This window comes from Poecilia reticulata, chromosome 8, assembly GCF_904066995.2.
Source record: "Poecilia reticulata chromosome 8, P_reticulata-male-v2, whole genome shotgun sequence".
NCBI lineage: Eukaryota > Metazoa > Chordata > Actinopteri > Cyprinodontiformes > Poeciliidae > Poecilia > Poecilia reticulata.
In genome coordinates, this window is record NC_088837.1 from 25,713,795 (window position 1) to 25,719,838 (window position 6,044).

Consider the following 6,044-nt stretch of genomic DNA (forward strand, 5'->3'; position numbering starts at 1 on the left):
AAATATTATAGTTTACTTAACTAAAAGAAATCATTGAAAATTTCAGTTCTCTTTAAGTTGTATTTGCCATGTCTCTTTACAAAGCTGTATATTGTTTGGTAAAATTTTTCTATACTATTTGTATGTACGTAAATTTCAAAATATTGCATTCTATCAATTCGTGCACAAATGATGATCACGACAAAAAGATTGCAGGATACATTTTAAGAAGAATCTAAACAGAACATTGTGTGGTTTTTCACTTTAGCCAAGTTAAAGCATGTAACTTTTATAATACATGTATTTTTTTTACATATTTGCTGAAACTGTCAGAAAATATGTGAAAAATAAATGACGTAGATCAAACAACCAATCAGATCCTGGAGGCGGGATTTAGAAACGTCGATAACAGTCTGATGTGGCGCTGCTAGCCTGTGACGTTCAAGCTAGTTAGCTTAGCCTCCGATGACGATTGTCCTGTTTATCCACCATTAGCAAATACAAGCTAATGGACACCGCTAAGATTGATAAATTACATATTTAGCTTTCATATTTAGTTAGCAAAAATACATATTTAGCTTCCTAACTATATTTAATTTGGAACCAAGCATTTAGTTTGAACATTAAATAGTTAGCTGTCAAATAAAAATATTTAGTTAAGAGGCTAAATATTTAATTAGCTTACAAACTAGTATTTAGTATAGAAACTAAAACTATAAAATTAAACTATATTTAGTACCAAACATTTAGTTTGGTATTAAATGTACCAAACTAAATGTACTAACATTTAGTTTAGTTTGGTACTAAACTAAATGTTAGTACCAAACATTTAGTTTGGTACTAACTAAATGTTTGCTTCGTACCAAACATTTTCTGTTTGTTATTAACAAACAGTACTAGAGGTACTACTACAAACTAGTACTAGTACCACTACAAACTAGTACTAGTACACACATGTTTGTAGTAGCATGTTTGTTAGTAACATCTTAACATTTAAGTCTATTAAATGTTTAACAGATTTAAGTTATTTTTTCCGTTTCAAAATAATTGTTCAGTTTCAAATCTTGTTTTTCAGTTTCCAATTTTTGAAAAGTTGCTTTGAATATTTTTTTCAGATTCACCTCTTCATTTCAGTTTCAAACTTTCTTTCAGTTTTAAAATAGTTTTTCAGTTTAAATCTTTTTTTGTCAGTTTCAAGCCTGAAATTTGAACTTTCTACAATAGAGCAGGGATGAAAATGCAGTTGAAGTTAAATTTAATTGGAATATTGGTTTAAAGAAATGGCAGAAGCATATTCTGGTTTCGGCTCCACCTTGTGGATATTTTAAAGACTGGTTTCTAAGTTTTCTCAATTTCTGAATAATTTTTAAGAAACAACTTGACTTCAGTGTCTGAAATGGCTGCTAGTTTTATAAAACTTTGTGAAGGTTTCAGACCATTCGGACAGTTCTGTCCAGTTATGTCTGGAGTTAATCTGCTTTAGATTTATAGACTGATGGGGGACAAACTTTCTGCTACATTATTTTCCGTTCTGTTATTAACTTTTTGTTTTTCATTTGCATAAAGGACTCCTATCTCTGTTCTTCTGTTTTTTAAATCTATATTCTCAAATCCTCAATCAGTTCCTGTTAAAAAGATTGTTTTTCTCTTGTGGTTTTACTAGGTTCAAAACTTACATGAATGAGAAAATACCTTAACAAAGACGGTAATTTTGTAGGTAAAAAATCCCCATCCTGGTCATCAGCCAGATTAGCTAGGCACGGACGGGGTTCGAACCCGCGATCTTCGGTTTACGAGACCGACGCCTTACCACTTGGCCACCGCGCCTACCCAGAATTCTCGGACGTTACGATCTGATTTAATGGCATAAAGTCCATTCAATATTCTTACGTATTATTCCTTGAAGATTTACGTCTATACAGCTGCACATGACGTTAGTCCAAAGTCAAAGCTGCAGACCCACTCATGATACGCACCGGCCGGTTTAACTCTCTCTAAAGTAATTAAATGAAAACCATCCTCTTCTTAATTCGATAATGAGTGCCGAATTTTTCCACACATACCATTAATAACATTACGATATGTTAGATGTCAATTTATGGATTTTATTTTGGACTATAAGGTGAAATCCTTAAAATGTAAACTTTGGCAACAGGCATCTTGTAGGGTAGGGGAACGTTGACAGTGGAGCACACCCGGAAGTAGATAGCTCACAACAGATTGGATTTCAACATTTCTGCTGCTGTAATATGAGAATGTTATGCTCGGGGAGGCACGTTTGGGACGGTGGATGGATATTTATGATCTTCGTGATATTTATGACCTAGCCGTGCTGTAAGTAATAAAGCCTAAACGTTTGTTTTAGCTAACAGAGATGTTTGCTAGCAAGCGTGTAGCTAATTAGCACAGGTACAATACAGCTCCAGAAATGACAACATCGTGAAAAAGTTCAATAATTTTTATTAATTATTTCTGAAAGAAACACAGATTAATTACACACAAAAGTGAAATCATTAAGCCTTATTTTCTTAACAATACAATACAAAGTAAACTCTAAATTCAGTCTTATAGAATACTACATATAATCCAATTAAAAATTACGTTTTAAGCAGAAATACCAGGCGTGTGACGAGAATGTTTATTTCTATGAACATTCTCGTCACACGCCTGGTATTTCTGCCAGGCCTGGCAATCCTTTTGCTCCTTTTGCAAAAGGAGCAAAAGGATTGTTGCTCCTTTTGCGTTAATTTCTCATTGGAAAAGATCAGAATACGGTTCTTCTGAGGTGTAATTTCTTGGTTTTCTGGTTTAAAAATGTTCACGTGAAAAATCAACAGATCCCGCAAAAATTGCCCAAAACATTGGGTTAAAATGACGCTAACTCCCATCTGCACATGACAGCATTTCCTATTAAATCAGGCTGATTTAATGTAGTCTGTGGTCAATGTGGCGAGTAATAAAAGGTCACATTTACTGTCATGCAATTTCTGTTTCAAAAGTCAGAAATTTGCTTGAAAAAAATTTCAGAAATTTTGACCTTAATATATGAAACTTATCTTTTTTTTCTTCTTGAAAAAACAAGGACATTTCTAACTACAAAAGTCAAGAAATTGATTTAAAAAAACTCATAATTTGAGATTAATTTCAGACGTTTTCTAAAATAAAAAAAGGAAATCTTATAAGCTCCAAAAGTTGAAGATTTGCTGGAGAAAATTTTGAAATTTTGAGATTAATCTAAAAAATTTCCAGGAAAAAAGTTGGAATTTTCTGAGTTTCAAGTCTAATTTACTTTTGACATTTTTTAAGTTTCTAAAAAATTTCCTTTTTTTTTTTTTTTTTTTAAGAAAATGGTTGACTTTGGGGGCTCAGAAATTACAAAGTTGTTTTCTAGAATATTTCTAGATTAATCTAAAAATTTATTTCTAGAAAATTGTCGACTTTTTAAACTCGGAAATTTCAATGTTGTTTAGAATATTTTTTACTTTGATCTAAAAATTTCTGAGTTGTGTGGTGGAAATTTACTCCTCTTGTTGTTTCTATCTGCAATTGCCTATTATGACGTCTTATTTAAACTCAAATATTGCAAAATTTCCTGTAAATACTTCTAAAATAGCCCCAGAAAATCAGTGATTTTAATTGCAAAAAAATCCAAAATCAGTCATGGATTCCTGGAGGAACTGATTAGTGTGGACTGAATTTTAAGACGTACTCATGGAATACATATTTATTCAGCTTTTTTGCGTAGCTCCAGCTGAATCGTTGCGTTTCTTCCAGGCTGTGACGGAGCCACTGCGGCTGAGCCTCGCCCACCATGCCGCTGGTGGTGGACGCCGTGTGGGCGCTGTGGAGCATCACCGCCGGCATCTACGACTACTTCCACACCAGCGCCATGGAGGAGCGGATCCACACGCTGGAGCACGTCCTCTCCATCCACCAGTTTGTGATTGCAGGCCTGTCGGCAGGCCTTGTCCTGCTCATGGCCTACATACTACTGAGAAAACACTAAAAACCTCCTGCATGACGGTCATACTGCTCCTGCTGGCAATTTGACTGATGGTTCAGTCCACCGAGTCTCTGTGTTTTAATTTTTAATCTCCGTCTGTCTGAAGCGTGGCACTTTATCCATTTGACGAGCTTGAAGATTTCTAAATGTTAATTTATTCATTAATTCATGTTTTAAAACTCAACTAACTTATTTATTTCAAACAAAAGATTCATGGCCACCTCTGGATCAGTGTCGTGCGGTCAGGGGAGAACTCTTCTGTAATCCTGAAAAGTAAAATAGATGCTAATAATGATGAGAGAACATAAAATGTTTTTGTATAAATTAGTTTTTTTATTTGTAATATCAAGAACAGCGATTTTTTTTATGATAAAATTGGCTGAATTTACACATTGCCTGTTGAAATACATGAAATAAGTGAGGCAGTGTAGTGCTGTGCCTTACCTCTGGGGGCGCTGTGTTACACACAGCAGTTGGCGCATGCCCATTACTGTTCTTTTTGCATCGCTAATATATTTATTAAATAACACATGTTCTATATATGTTGACGTTCCTCAGTCTGTATATGTTTAATAAATGTGAGTGACGTATTTAGTCTTTATAATCGGCTGTAAATGCGCAGGGTGAAACAGGAAGTACCGTTATTCAACGATAGGGGGCAGTGTTGAGCCCCATAAGCGCTACAGGCAACAGGTTTTCTTCTTCTGCACATTGAAAAGACTGAAAACGGTCAGAAAACCAATAATACAGTCAGAACAGAACCTTTTAAGGCTGCCAGATTTAAAAATATATATATAAAAGGAAAGATCATACATTTTCAATTTTAATCAGAAAAGGAAGAAGTTAGCCAAAGAAAACATTCAAGATAAAAAAAAATAAATGTGACCTTATATTAAATAGTTTGTTTTATTGCTGTTATATTGTTAAATAGTATGCAATTGATTAAAACACAATTAAAAACTTTATTAAAGGTTAAATCTGAAAAATAAGCTTCTATTTTGGATTTGTTGAAAATGTCTGACCAGTTAAGATCCTCACCGCACGTCACTGTCAGAAATGGTTCCTCCATCTCAGGCACTGGTTCCAGTTAACACAGAACTGATATCTTGTTTATTATTCTTAATGATTACCTATAAACTCCAGACTAAAATGCTCTGACAAAAGTAATCTTGTTATTTTTGTGTCTGTATTTATTTTTTGTGTGTTTAGAGGTTTCTAAGGTTTTATACACGTGTTCTGCAGTTTCCCATTGCTTGTCCTGTTTGTGCCATGTGTTTAAAACATGTTATTTAATTAAATTAGGTTTTAACAGGTCAGTCCCCATGTTTACTATCACTGTTCACTCCTACATGTTTGAGTGAAAACAACTGTAGTCATGATATCAAAGTAAATGTGACTAATAAATGTCATTCTAATTCAGCCTCTTACTTTTTTTTACTATTTATGTAATTATTTTATAAAATATTTATTGTTTTGTGCTCATTGAACTTTTTTTTATTACATTGGGATCTATGGATGAGCATATTTCTATATAATTTTCTCAAAATTAGTCAACTTTTTATACCACAGACCCAAAATGTAAATGTTTTTACATTCAGAAAAATGTAATAATTTACTTTAATGATGTTATATAGTGTTCCATCATACTTTGAAATCCACAGATTACACCAACCTCTCATGGATCAGCTGTAGAAAACCCATTTAAAACCTATTTATAATCTTATTACAGTGGATTGTTTAGATGAGTGTTCTGCAACTTTTAAAACCATATTTGGCTAAATAAATAAAACTTGCTTAGAGCTGTGATAAAAAAAAACATTTCAAGTTATGTGTCATTTTATTTCTGTTTTTAGGGTTTAAAATAATTTTAAAAACATTTGCAGAAAACATAATGGATGCATTTTCTAATAATCTAAAACAATGTCACCAGCATTTTTAGTGTTATTCATATAAAATCAACTTATATGAAAAGATACAGCTAAAACAAGCATTTGTTGTTATAGCTATATGTAAAACACCCGATTATAAGTAAGACAGAGATATTAAGAGCCATTGTCACCAT

The 6,044-nt window shown here is 33.0% G+C and overlaps 1 long non-coding RNA gene and 1 other non-coding gene across 2 annotated transcripts; one reads left to right on the forward strand and one right to left on the reverse strand.

The window, feature by feature from the left end:
* Nucleotides 1-1,734: 1,734 nt before the first annotated feature.
* Nucleotides 1,735-1,806, reverse strand: trnat-cgu (transfer RNA threonine (anticodon CGU)). Its single transcript has one exon. It is a non-coding gene; the product is annotated as a tRNA-Thr (tRNA).
* On the forward strand, nucleotides 1,778-5,401 carry LOC108166489 (uncharacterized). Its single transcript, XR_001776843.2, has 2 exons — nucleotides 1,778-2,313; nucleotides 3,754-5,401. It is a non-coding gene; the product is annotated as an uncharacterized LOC108166489 (long non-coding RNA).
* Nucleotides 5,402-6,044: the final 643 nt, after the last annotated feature.